Source organism: Rhinatrema bivittatum, chromosome 2 (genome assembly GCF_901001135.1).
Source record: "Rhinatrema bivittatum chromosome 2, aRhiBiv1.1, whole genome shotgun sequence".
In the NCBI taxonomy this organism is placed as follows: Eukaryota; Metazoa; Chordata; class Amphibia; order Gymnophiona; family Rhinatrematidae; genus Rhinatrema; species Rhinatrema bivittatum.
This window is the reverse complement of record NC_042616.1, coordinates 225,212,775-225,227,313: the sequence shown is the minus strand read 5'-3', so window position 1 is coordinate 225,227,313 and position 14,539 is coordinate 225,212,775. Positions and strand designations below refer to the sequence as shown.

General features: G+C 43.9%; 1 protein-coding gene across 2 annotated transcripts in view; it reads left to right on the top strand.

The window, feature by feature from the left end:
- The window catches only part of RFTN1 (raftlin, lipid raft linker 1), a 355,139-nt gene that overhangs the window by 22,432 nt on the left and 318,168 nt on the right, over positions 1-14,539 (top strand). Inside the window, exon 2 of one of the 2 annotated variants that reach the window (XM_029589244.1) lies at positions 7,265-7,292. The exons of the other annotated variant lie outside the window; for it this stretch is intronic. The gene's annotated coding sequence lies outside the window, so the exon portion shown is untranslated. The remainder of the gene's footprint in view (positions 1-7,264; positions 7,293-14,539) is intronic. 2 annotated transcript variants of the gene reach the window in all.

Genomic DNA, 14,539 nt, shown 5'->3' with positions numbered 1-14,539 from the left:
CCCCAGACTCAATGACCTTCCCCAACTGTCTCCCCCTTATGGATTGAATCTGTTTCCTATTCTTCATCTGCTCTCCCCCTCAGATCAATCCCCCAGTTCAGTTGGCTGTTCAGTTTGGAGAAGAGACAACTGAGGGGGGGTATGATAGAGGTCTAAAAAATCATGAAAAGACTTGAACAGGTTAATGTAAATCGGTTATTTTCTCTCTCAGATGATAGAAGTACTAGGGAACTCCATGAAGTTAGCAAGTAGCTTATTTAAAACAAATAGAAGAAAATTCTTTTTCACTCAGCGCATAGCTAAGCTCTGAAATTCATTGCCAGAGAATGTGGTTACGGCAGTTAGTGTAACTGGGTTTAAAAAAAGATTTGGATAAGTTTCTAGAGAAAAAAGCCATAAACTGCTATTAATTAATATGTTTGAGATATATTTAATGTTTGGGTACTTGCCAGGTACTTGTGACTTGAATTAGCCACTGTTGGAAACAAGATGCTGGATTTGATGGACCCTTGGTCTGACCCAGTATGGCATATCTTATGTTCTTATGTTCACTTGCTACCTTCCCCTCACTCCCACAAGATCCTCTGTTTTTCTGTCTTCCCCACCCCTTAGCAAGACCTCCAGTTTCTCTGTCTTCCTCCACCCTGGCTTGGCTCCTGGGGGTGGGTGGGCAGACAGAAGTTTCCTCTCCTCTAGATCTCTCTCCTCACCCCAGTAAGAACCCACTAGCTTTTTCTGTCTTCCAGTCTCTCTTTAGAGAGACCCACAGCTCTCTCCTACCTTCCCTCAAACTCATTCTCTACCTCTCTTGCTCAGGTTCCATTGAACCCTAACTGCTCTCTCCTTTGTTTGATCCATACAGGCCTAGACATTTACTGTAGGATCATTTCTTCAGGCCTGTTTGGGCCTATGCTGACTCCCCCAACTCTTCCAGTCGACGTAAGCCAGTCCGCCACTGCGCCTGTCTTATTTCCAGCTGACACAGATGCTATTCCTTCCTCCCTTCCAGTCCACACACAGGCCTCCTTCTGCTGTTGCTTTCTGGTCCCCTCGCCTAATTCTGTTCAGGAGGAGAGATTCTGTGCAAATGTGCATCACAGAAAGTAAAACCTAAATCTGTCACTGATCCCGAGATGTACCTCTCTTAGGGGCAGATTTTAAAAGGGTTACACGCGTAACCCTTAAACCCCCCCCCCCCCCCGCGCGCCGAGCCTATTTTGCATAGGCTCGGCGGTGCACCCAAGCCCCAGGATGCGCGTAAGTCCTGGGGCTTTGCTAGGGAGGCGTATCGGGGGCGTGTCGAGGGGGGGCGGCGCAATGTTCGGGGCATTCTGGGGGGCGTGGTGCCGACCCAGGGGCGTTCCAGGGGGAGTGGCCGAGGCCTCTGGACCAGCCCCTGGGTCGGGTGATGGCATGCCAGTGGGCCACCAGCGCGCGAGTTACGCCTGCCTCGAGCAGGTGTAACTTTTGCGATAAAGGTGGGGGGTTAGATAGGGCTGGGGGGGTGGGTTAGGTAGGGGAAGGGAGGGGAAGGTGGGGGGAGGCGGAAAGAAAGTTCCCTCCGAGGCTGCTCCGATTTCGGAGCAGCCTCGGAGGGAACGGGCAGTGCGCACAGGGCTCGGCGCCCGCAAAGTGCACAAATGTGCACCCCCTTGAGCGCGCCGACCCCGGATTTTAAAAGATACACGCGGCTTCGCGCATATCTATTGAAATCCTGCGTACTTTTGTTTGCGCCTGGTGTGCGAACAAAAGTACGTGCTCGCGCTTTTTTTTTAAAATGTACCCCTTAGAGTACTAGAGTATATTGTACAAATCAACTCTTTTGACCTTTCATCACTCCAAATGACAGAAAATCTTCACTGATGTCAACAGTATTGCTCGTACCTCGGACTGTGCATGTCAAACTGCCACCCCCAAAACCTATCCCACCCCTCCAAACTTAATCTCAAGTTATTAGTGCCCCCTCTTATAGTGGTATAAATAGTTAACTTATGTGTGAGCCTCTGCGGAGTCTCTCTCTCTCTCTCTCGTTTTCTCTCTCTCGCTTTCTCTCTCTCACACATGACCCTCTTAGTTATATCACAGTTCTTTTTCCTCTACAGTTTGAAAGCTATGCTCTTCATCAAAAGACATTGCAAGTATTCTGCCCTCAACTTATACCAGTATTGCTGCTGTTTAAATCCCCCCGAAACATCAACCATTGTTAGTGCTGGTCCTTAAGCTCTACCCAATCTCCTATAAACACTGCTGCTCCAGAATGATAACCTTCCTTAGCTGCTGCCGCTAAACCTTTCACCTGAATTGCATCCCACTGACTCCAGTCTTTCAAATTGGCCGAGTCCAGCACCTTCAGCAGAGTTTCCCAAACCTGTCCTGAGGACCCCACAGCCCATTGTTTTGTAGGCTATTTACAATGAAAAATAATGAGATAAATTTGCATACACTTGAGACTAGCATATCCAAATTTATCTCATGCATATTCATTTTGCTATCCTGAAAACCCAACTGGCTGTGGAATCCCCAGAATGGGTTTGGGAAGCCTTGCCCTTTATCCTGTTTTGCATGTACTCTGGTTCACATCACTTTTTACCCCTCAACCTTTGCAACACGAAACATACAGGCCGATACAATTTTGTGCACTTAGACTAGCGCACAGATTAATCCGCTGATGGATGGATGTTTTGGATGCGTGTCCATAACCCCTGGTGCAATAAGGGGATCAGCGTGGCCAAACAAGCGCTATTAGTTATGCCCTGATCGCATGTAAATGGAATGTTGCTGAGGCTATTAGCTGGTACCCCCGATGTGTTAAATAAATAACCATGCACTCAATGCGCACATTTTAACCCTCAAAAATTAACAGCAGCCCTGGAGCTGCCATTAAGTATTTAGGCACCCCAAAATCTGAGCAGAAAACCAGAAAAATAATGCTTTTTCTGTGGTTCCTCTGATTTAATATCATCTGTGGTTCCTCTGTGGTTTCTCTGACTTAATATCATCTGTGGTTCCTCCGACTTGATATCATATTAAGTCGGAGGAACCACAGAAAACAGCAACATGGTCTTCATGGCCATCGGGTAGGAAAAACAGACACTCAATTTACGAGTGTCCATTTTCCTAACACATGGCTGTGCATCGGTTAGGAAAATGGATGCTCGTAAAATTGAGCATCTGTTTTCCTAACCCGCACACAGTTACTTCTTCTGGGTGCCCGATGCTGAGGAGGCACTAGGGACGTATAATTTCCTCTAGCGCCTCCTTTTTAATGCTGTAGTTCATTAGCCTGCTGCATCGCGCGCCTAGGAGAGGTGGATGGGCCCGCATTAGGAAAATGGACACCCAGTCATGAGCAACCATTTTTCACGCACCGATTATTGTATTGGCCTGATAGAGAACTACAGAAGGGTGGTAATTTGTGAGAATATACAGGAAATGACTCCAGAATAATTTTGCTGGCCAAGTACGAGCAAACTATGGTTGTCACTTCACCCAAGTCAACCAAAATGGGATATCTCAGTCCTAGTGTTTGCTCCTTTGCGGGCAGGGAGTTGTAGCTTTGATTTCCCTAAGAAAGAACTACATTTTCCCTGCATGCAAGGGGCAAAGCCAGGACTAGATCAGCCTGTTTGGATTGACCTAGATAAAGTGGAAAGCCTTTAGCAAATCCAAAATTAAAACAAAATAAGCAGATTGTAGGTAAGGCTACAAGGTCCTTAAAACTTTAAAAATGTTTTGATGGTGTTTTTCTGTATTTCTAGACTGCTTTTCCAGTTTTAGCTCAAGGCGATTTAGAACATTGTTTTCAGGCATGAAAAGTCCCTGCCAAAAAGAACTTACAGTCTAACTGGATACTTGAGGTAATGGGAGATAAAATGACTTGTGCAAGGTATGTCTGGGGGAGAAGAGAAATTTGAAAGTTAGTTCACACCCCATTACTCTAATCCAGGGTAAGCAACTCTAGTCCTCGAGTGCCACACAATGATTGGGTTTTCAAGATATCTACACTGAATATGCAGGTGTTGCATTTGCATACATTGCCTCTACTGCATGCAAGTGCAAGTTAATTGTGGATATCCTTAAAACTTGACCAACTTGTGGCTCTCAATGACTGGAGCTGGCCTATCCCTGTTCTGCTCTAACTACTAGGCTACTCCTTTCTCCCTAAAACTTCAATCTTGATGAAAAGCAAATTGTCTCTGTTAAGTGGTCATCCTTTGTAAGAAGTTTGTTAAGCATGAATATTTATCCTTGTGCACAGTATCAAGATTTTTCACCTGGATTATAAATCATGTGGTAAATGACTTGATGCATACATGTATAGCAGTGGCATAGCCATTGGTGGGCCCTGGCCCACCCGCTTTGAGCTCAGGCCCACCTAATCAGCATTGTCTGGTGGCCCAAGACGAAAGGCCCTGTCACAGGGCTGCAGCGGACATGCCAGGCATGCACATCCAGGGGAGCGGCAGCCATGAAGAGCAGGCGGCCCGCATAGCACCAGTGTCTGAAAAGGGGGAAGAGGCCTTCAAGGCCGCCAGTGCACACCATTCCACCAGCGGCTAAGAAGAGGAGGAGGCCTGGCAGCCAAGAAGTGGAGCAGGCCCGCCAGAGGCCAGTCAGAGGACCTATTCTTCCGACGTTTGAGAAGAAGAAGAAGAGGCCCACAATGCTGCTGGTGCACCCCTTCCCACCGGCAGCCAAGAAGAGTAGGACTGGGAGACTGGTGATCAAAGAAAAAAAAATCTTCACTGAAAGGTGTCCATTCTTCTGCTCCTCCACGTATGCCGGCCCTGCTATAATCAAAACGTGCAGCCAGTGAGTGCTCTATGCTGATCTCGTGCATCACGAGATCAGTTATAAAGGATGTGCTAGCCCTGCAAGTTTTGAATACTGCAGTCAGGCACATGAGGAGCAGCAGCAGAACAGGCTCCCCCTTTTGCTCCTGATGGGGAGCCTTCCTGTGTTTTGTATTTGTGTGTATGTTAATGGTAGTCTGCCTGGGTGGGTGTGTGGGTGTGTGTGTCTGTGAATGGTAGCCTTCCTGAGTATATATTTGTGTGAATAGTAGCTTGCCTGAGTGCGTGCATGGGTGTGTGTGTGTGTGTGTGTGAATGGTAGCCTGCCTGGGTGCGTGTGTATGTGAATGGTAGCCTGCCTGGGTGCGTGCATGTGTGTGTATGTGTGAATGGTAGCCTGCCTGGGTGCGTGCATGTGTGTGTGTGTGTGTGTGAGTGAATGGTAGCCTGCCTGGGTGTGTGTGTGTGTGTGTGAATGGTAGCCTGCCTGGGTGTGTGTGTGTGTGAATGGTAGCCTGCCTGGGTGTGTGTGTGTGTGAATGGTAGCCTGCCTGGGTGCGTGTGTATGTGAATGGTAGCCTGCCTGGGTGCATGCATGGGTACATGTGTGTGAATGGTAGCCTGCCTGGGTGTGTGCATGTATGTGTATGTGAATGGTAGCCTGCCTGGGTGTGTGCGTGTGTGTGTGTGTGTGTGTGTGTGTGTGAATGGTAGCCTGCCTGGGTATATGTGTGTGTGTGTGTGTGTGTGTGTGTGTATATGGTAGCTTGTGTGTGAATGGTAGTTTGCCTGGGTATGTGTGTGTGTGTGTGTGTGTGTACATGGTAGCCTGGGGAAAGGGTGTGTGTGTGTGAATGGTAGTCTGCCTGTATATGATGTTTGTGTGTGTGTGTGTGTGTGTGAATGGTAGCCTGCCTGGGTGCGTGTGTATGTGAATGGTAGCCTGCCTGGGTGCGTGTGTATGTGAATAGTAGCCTGCCTGGGTGCGTGTGCGTGTGAATGGTAGCCTGCCTGGGTATATGTGTGTGTGTGTGTGTGAATAGTAGCCTGCCTGGGTATATGTGGGTGTGTGTACATGGTAGCCTGGGGAAAGGGTGTGTGTGTGTGAATGGTAGTCTGCCTGTATATGGTGTTTGTGTGTGTGTGTGTGAATGGTTGCCTGCCTGGGGTGTGTGAGAGAGAGAGAGAGATTTGTGGGAATGGGAGCCTGCATGTTAGAATGGGACCCTGTGTGTTTGTGCGAGAATGGTAGCCTGCATATGAGAGTGAGAAGCCTGTATGTGTAAATATTTATGGAAGTGTCAGCAGGAGCCTGCATGTAAGAGAGCATGCGAGAGCCTATGTTTGTGGGAATATAAAGCTGTGTGTGAGAGAGCATGTAAACGTGAGAGCTTGGGAGTGTGGGTAAGGGGAATGGGGGACAGCATGAGAGAGCCTGTGTGTGTCTGTAATGGGGAGTGGGAGCCTGCATGTGAAAGTGAGAGCCTGTGTGTTTGTGGGAATGGAGCCTATGCGTGAAACAGAGCATGTAAGAGTGAGAGCTTGCATGTGTGTGTGTGGGAGTGGGAACCTGTTTGTACATGAGAGAGAGCATGGAAGTGTGGGATCCTGTGTGAGAAAATGTGTGTGTGTGTGTGTATGGAGGACAGAAAAGAAACAGACAATAAGAGACCCTGAAAAAAGAATAAGGAAAAGACAGACAGGAGAAAAAGGACTGGGACCAACCGATTAGAAAAATAAGATCAGACATTTTTTTAAGCTGGCGCGGGCTATCCGTTGCTCCTACCATGTGACAGGGGCTGACCAATGGCACCAGTAGGCCCTGTCATATGGTAAGGGCAAAGGGCCACCGGCGCCATTTTGATTACTGGCAGCCGATGGCCCGAGAAGGGGAGATCACCCCCGGGATCCCCACTGGACCATCAGGGACTTTCTGTAAGTCTTGGGGGGGTTGGGAGGGTGGGGGGGATTATAGGGATGTGCGAAACGGATTTTCCCGAAATTTCGGGAAAATATGTTTTTCGGGGCGGCCGAAAAAAATCAGCCCAAACCGCGGGAAAACGAAATTTCCCACGGCGGGACGATAATGAAGGCCAAACCAAAAGGTTCAGCCGAATCACATCTCTATTATTTATCGATAAGAGTACAACTAGTAGGGCCTAGATCTCTATGTATACTGCCCCTCCCAAAGAAAAATAAATTTCAGCTCTGGCTATGCTACTGATGTATAGTTAATGTTTAGAGATGTGTTATCAGAAAGATTGTACATACTTGTACACTGTCATTTAGATAAACTAGCCTAAGCATTAATTAACCAGGCTGAGTTTTTTATAGGTGGTGCCATTGTTGTATAGTAGCATCATAACAGTACATTATTAGATATGTCCAAGTCTCTTGTCTGGTCCCTGTTAGCCTCAGCATATTGAGAGAGAAGAGAGCTAAAACATGCCCAATTATTCACTTTCTTTCAGATAATAATGCCATAGAGAAGTCTGTAGGGTAAGTAAAACCAGCCAGGCTTGACCATGAACAAAGAAATCTGTGCATTTCAATATGAAAGATGTTTAACAAAATAAGCACTTACTACATTTTGCTTAAAACTGTTTTAGTGACAGATAAAATGGAATTCTAGGAAATCAAGCTGGATTTTGCAATATAAAAGTTCCCAACTGTGATCCTAGCTTAGGATGGATCCTGTATCCATGAAAATGGGACAGGCAAGAATACTTTTAAACACATGTTTGCAGTTAGTCTGACTTTTATATAATGACTCATGTAATTTTTTAAAAAATATATTTATGTATTGTGAGCACCACTGATTTGTCCTACAAGTCCTTGACTTGTTTTACTTAATGGTCCAGCTGGTTATCATACCTAGCTCTGGTTGACATTATGTGATTTCCAAGATGGCAGCCTCCAGCTTTAGATGCCAAAAACATAGATGACATAGGCCTGTGTTCAAAATTGTTTGGCATCATAACGAGTGCAGTAAAGGTGACTCATGAGCAAGCACTGTATTCTCAATGCATTACTTGGCCAGTCATCAATCTCTGTGCCACAGTAAATTGAGGCACTGAATTACACTTTGTATTTCATAAGTCACTTGGAAGAATATCGTCAGCTAAATGCCCCAAAGTGAAACTGCTATGTTATGTTATAGACAATATGGGAACAATTTTGTATATCCCTTGTTAGTTGCAATATAACTGAGCTTTACATGCCTGCATCCTTTCTGGAATTGATTATTGCAATGCTTTGTATTTGAGTTTACCAAAAAGAGTATGCATAAACTGCAGCTGGTACAAAACACAGCTGGCCAGCTAGTAACAACTAAGAAATGGTCTTACAGTGTAACTGTCATACTTAAATCCTTGCATTGGATTCCAGTTGTTTTCTGTTGACAGTTTAAAGTTTTTTAATGTTAGCTTTCAAGACATTACACAGATTAGTGCCTTATCTTACCCATTACATATACTTTTCTCTCTTTATGCATTGTATTGTCCTGTGGTTGATATATAATTTGATTTGTGTACTTTGATTATAATGTTATATGACGGACCTTCCTGTTTATTACCATTAAGCATTGGGTAAACCAGTGGCGTAGCCAGAACTGAGTTTTTGGGTGGGCACAAGGTTAACAAGCATGTAAGTTGTACTCTTAGGTTCCTGAGTAGTCTACAACAACCCTTTATGCATCATGAGTGAAACTTTTTAGAATATTTTAACTTTTTTCAAGCACTTACCAACATTACAAATTCCTTATTAATATGTATTAATTTATTTTATATGTCCACTTTTAAATTAGTGTCTCAAAAATGTGATAATGAAGAAGGGTAAATAGCATAACAAATTAGTCCTCAGCATTACAGTTGCTTGTAATTATAGTCTCTTTCCTCAGTCTGTGCATGGGTTCTTCTAATACCAGTGCAAGGGGAACATCTACCCTCCAGGGCTTGGATAAGTGGAGTTCTACCCCTCACACAAGCTCTCACTCACACTCCTGGGCTCCCATTCTCATATATAAACACCTAGGCTCTAATTCATTCTCTCTTTCTCATTCTCATGCCCCCATTCTGACACACAAATCACATTGGCTCTTATTCTTACTCACACAAACACACACCCAGGCTCCCATTCTTACTCACATGCATCGGGGCTCATCGTTAAGCACCTTCATCTGCCACCACTGGCATGGACTCCTGTGGTGGCCTTGCTTCGGTGGGCTTTCTCCTTCTTCAGCCACTGCGATGACTGAGTCGGCAGTGGCCATTCTTCATGCCTCGTATGGTGTCGGGCAGCCCTGATTGGGTGGGCCTAAGCCCAAAGTGGGTGGACCAATGCCTACCCATGGCTAAGCCATTGGGGTGAACTCTTATTCTAGTTAGAATAGTATAAGTTGGGGGAGGTTACCATTCAGTACAGCCCCCTCTCTTTAAGGGTGCTGGAATAACCACCATCCTGGGAGGCAGTAAAAGCAGCTCTCTACAGAGAGACTGGGCAGTCCCTTATGGTTTGCTTGGAGTTAGGAGGTAGTAGGAGTTTTTTCTGCTTTGAATTTTCAGACCTAATCTTGCCTAGGGATCCTAATCAGGGTCCTTCCAGTCCACTCACTGGCTGGTTGGGATTTCCTATTGGGTTTATGTTCAGTTTTTTCAGCCTTTTTCATGGTAAGAGCCTTGTGAGACCATTAGGTATCACCTGGGCCTGGGACACAGGCAAACTTGTGACCGGGGCTGCTTTTGATAGGGAAGACCTGCCCCTCCATCCCCTCAGTGAGGAAGGAGGTATGGTGGTGACCTGCTGCAAGGAGAACTCTGGTGGTAATTTCAGTTGAAGGGGAAAGAACTATGTGTTGTGAGATCCAGGAGGAAAAATTGATTACCCCTTCCTTATTTTATTGGAGCAGTGGGAGCTGCCTGTTCCAGTAAGGATCCCTCCCATCCGGGATCCAGAGAGAGAGAAAAAAAAGTGAATACAGATCAACTAACTGTGAGAAAGGAGCAACTTCAGAATATCTGAGGATACCCATCAGAGTCTTAACCCCCTGGGGGGAGAGGGTATTAGGATTCTCTGTTCAAAGACTGTTTGTACCTTTTTTACCAGTTTGGGACAAGGGTTTTCCTGCCTATCTAAAAGGATAACTTGACCACCTGGGAACTCCACTTGACCAAGCCCTGGAGGGTAGATGTTACCCTTGCAATTTTGAGGGAGGGGGGTAATAAGGCTGGTAAATTTTTAGCTCGCAGATTGAAAATCATGGTGTGGAAAACTTATTTAAGGAGTTATTTAGTTTATGTGAAGAATTTTGTATGCAATAGAAATTAGTGGAGCAAAGATTATTAGTATATTGCTTGTGTAGTTGCTTGACATAAGGCCTATAATTTCTTATAATATATTCCATTTTTCTTAGCTCACTTTTAGCAAGAAACAGGTCATGAGATCAGATATATTAACAAGCAGTTACTCAGGAGGCTAACTGTGCAGATATCAGGGAAAACAGGACAGTAGCAACTTAGCCACATTCAGACAGCTGAGGCCTCAGCAGATGACAAGAACACATGGGAGTAGGCCAGAGAAGAAATTGTGGCATAGGTCAGAAGAATCAATAAATTAATGATGAAAAAAATAATAGATAAATAAATTGACATAAGACCAACTTCAGGCCAACTGTTTGTAATCAGAGAGAGAACAGATCAGAAGAAAAGCATATTAGATATTAAAGTGCCTGATGAACTGTTCCTGATTTCCCAGTGTTGTGTTTCTGATTTTCCAAGATATGGCTCTCACTGGAAATTGTAAGGAGAACTATCTTTGTATGTATACTTCTTTTTTTCTTAACTTTTTATTTATAACTTGGAGTCAGAGCATACACAGAGAACTGCTGAACAGTACATAATAGGTAAAGATAATAGGTTATCAAATATCATCCTCTTAATATATATGATACTCTAAGGCAAGTTGAAAAATTTCCTGTACTGTTCCCAAATCTTGTCATAGTAAGATACATTATCCCACAACATAAAAGTCAGTTTCTCTAATAATGCCACAGAGTGAAACTGAGTTCGCCGGTCTTCCAAAGTTGGGACAGACTTCAATTTCCAGACGATAGTGAAGCAAGCAGCATGTAACAATTGTTGAATCAAAAGCTTTTTAAATTTATCCAGCCTCTGAGACCCCCACACCCCAAGAAGACAGAGACTTTGGTTCAGAGAGAAAGTAGAACCGGCTGTCTGCCCTATGAGTCTCCCCACATGCGCCCAGAAAGCAGATATGATAGGGCACTCCCACCAGATGCAGAAATAGGATCCAGGCTGACTGCATCCACGCCAGCAGAGTGGAGAAGACGCGGCAGAAAACGGGGAAAAAAATAACGGGAATCTATAAGAACGCATAATTAGACGCACCAATAATTCTGCCCTCTTGGCATAGAGAGGGGATTTATGTGCCCTTTGCCAGATCCCCCTCCACTCCTTCAGGCTGATCATGATCCCCAGGTCCACAGACCACTGCCGCTCTACCCTCAAGACGGGTTCCCAGTCTACATATGCCTGAATAATTACGCGATATAAAAAGGAACTCATCTTCCGTCGCATAAAACCCTTAGTAAAGGCAAGTTCCAGGGAGGTGGGAATGGCCCAGCGCCTGCCCCTCTGTTCTCTCCTAACTAGTTCCTGCTTCAAAAGATCATAATAAGGCTGGGTGATGGCTGGAATTTCAGCGACACAAAATTAACCTAATCAGCGAGGTAGCTCTCAATTGTGAGCCAGGGTGAGGCCTGATCCTGATAAAGCCAAGTAAAAACCCCTGATAGACATGCCACTCAAAATATGCCTGAAGGCAAGGAAAGGCCATCTCCCCATTCTTTGGGCCTAAATAATGTACACAAACTGACCTGGGCAGGTTTCCCTTCCCATAGAAACTCTAGTAATAGAGTATTTATAGAAGAAAAGAAGCCACTCTGCAAAAAGCAGGGAACATGTTGAAAAAGATAAGCTAGGCGAGGTAATATGTTCATTTTAATAACATTGACCTCCCTCCCCCAAAAAAGGAAACTACCTCGCCAGTCCTGTAGATCCTGTCTGATTGCCGTGACCACCGGGGCATAATTTACCCTATATAAATCACTCAAGTTCCCTGGTACATGGATTCCCAGATATTTTATGAAAGTTGTTGCCCGTTTGAAGGGAGCAAAACAAGTTGGGATCCTCTCCTGCTTGCATGTACCAATGGGGAATACTACTGATTTGTATCTTTGTATATATTCTTAATGCAAGATCTTATCTTGTATGCTTTTATTGTTTATTCTCAGACTTATAAGGTAAAAACCTCTATATTTGTAAATAAATGTGTATTCTGTGACTTAACCTACCACTCAGTCCACTTTTTACACTTGTTGACAAGATCATGACAAATACCACTGACATTAGGAAATGTTTTTCTCAATTTTAGGCTGAACTGTACAGTATGGACAGCTATCTTAATAGCTATCTTAATGATGTATAGCTATCTTAATGATAGCCATCTTAATGATGTATCGCTTCCTATTCTAACTGAGGAGCAACAGCTATTTCTGGATAGGGAAAATTACAACTGTTTAGATTTTATAGGTTATCAAATTACTTAAGACTGGCAAGGATCTAGGACTAGATGACTTCTCAGATTTTATAAATTTTTTGCTCCTGTACGGTCCAGCCATTGATTGATTTGTTTAATTGTCTTAGGGGAGGGGATTCTCTTCCTCCTGACACCAATATGGCTGGTATATCTATAATTGCAAAGCCAGGCATGACCCAGCTGTTTGTATGTTGTGTAGACCTATATCTCTTATTTTATAGATCTTAAGATATTGTTACGAGTGCATGCAGACCATTTAAATGTATTTATAACGTCTTTGATTCACCCTGATCAGACTGGGTTTATCCCCAATAGGATGGCAATGGATAATATACACAGAATTGTTGACAACATCTGGTGGGTTAAGAGAGAAAAAATTCCATCGTTAAGTTTTGTTTTTTTATTTATTTTATTTTTATTAGATTTTCAAAATAATTACAAAGCATTTATCATCTTTGCACAGAAATAAATCAAAAAACAATTATAATCGACCATCAGATTGTTTCACATAATATTTGAACAGAAACCAATTTTTTTTACAGTCCACTAATATGTTTAGGGGGGCGGAAGAGAAATAACAAGGAAGCCAATTTTGCAATCCAGAAAATATTAAGGAAAATGCCAATAGCTTGCATTATTCAATCCTTTATTTAAATACTAAGTTATTGGACTAGCTATAGGTGATGATATATTCATCAACCTATTCTGGGAGTTAAGCCATGTTTTGAGATGTTTGAGGATCAGAAAAATATATGTATCATTATTAAATTTCACAATGCATCTACATGGGTACCTCAGCTGATAATTTGCACCCAACAATCTTGTTTCTTGCCATAAGGCTAGAAACCCCCCTCCTTGTCTCCTGCATGGCTTTCACCAGATCTGGAAAGATGTGTACAAATTGGCCCATAAATTGGGTGCCCATGTTCTGGAAATCATTTCTCATGATTAGACCCATATCATTTTCATAGATAAAAGAAATTAACAAGAGTGGCTCTTTCCATGATCTCCGTGGTCGATGATTCAAAAAAGTCTGTTAAATTCCCCATATCAAGCTGGTTGTAGTTTCTATCTTCCCTTGATCGAGAAAAAAGCAAAAAATACACCTTGTTAAAGGAAGGAATATCCTCAGAAGAAATATGTAATACCTCGATCAGGTATCTACGCAGAGTTACCCTAGGTAGCTCTCCCATTACCTAGGGAAATTTAACAGTCTTAGATTTAATCATCTGAGATGGTTTTCCAGCTCAGTTTTTCTATTTAGAACAGTGCAATCTTGCACCGTAGTAACTTGTACTTTCTGGATATCTTTAAGTTGATTATCAATGTGTTGTATTTTATTTCCTTGCTCAGTCAATTTTATATTATGGTCTTGAGTTACCATGTCTAAACATGAAGAAATCTGAGTTATATGTACCATAGTCCCATGGATAGTCAAATTTTGCTGGGCCAAAAGCTCCCACAGCGAATCCAAAGTAACCACAGGTGGATTGGTAGCACAACAAACTCCTGTCGGTTTTCTTGCATCAATGTCGCCGGAGTTAACAAACCAACATTTGTATTAATAATTGGAACTGTCTTACCACCATTACGATGGGTAGAATCCAAGTTTTGAACCAAACTCGAAGCTGCGTTGTCTCCTTGCCTTGATGTCTCGCCTCCCAACTCTGCACTTGCCGCTGCTCCCTCCAAGGTTCCCAACGAGCTCTGCAATTTCGCAAGTTCCATTGCAGTTTCCAATGGTAGAGTTGATGAGATCGCCTGCGGAGATCTTAGTTTGGGAGGGCTCAGTAAAAGCTCCCCAGGTGAGACGGAGGCCTCCTTACTGCTCTCGTCAATGGGGACTGGCCTCTCCTGCCTCGGATAAAGTTGAGCGCATTCAGTGATGGTCCTCTGTCCCACTGGAGGAGAGGGTGCTGAGGGGAAGACCCTTTTCCTTTTTGCTTAGGAGGCATAATTCGCAAAGCAAAATCAATTCAAAGTGGAAACAAAGCGGGAGCTCTGAGCCGCACTGCTAGCAAGCGGCCATCTTGACTCCGCCCCATCATTGTTAAGTTGATGCTGAAAAAGCATTTGACATGGTACGCAGGCCATTCTTATTTAATACTATAGGGAAAATGTTATTTGGGACT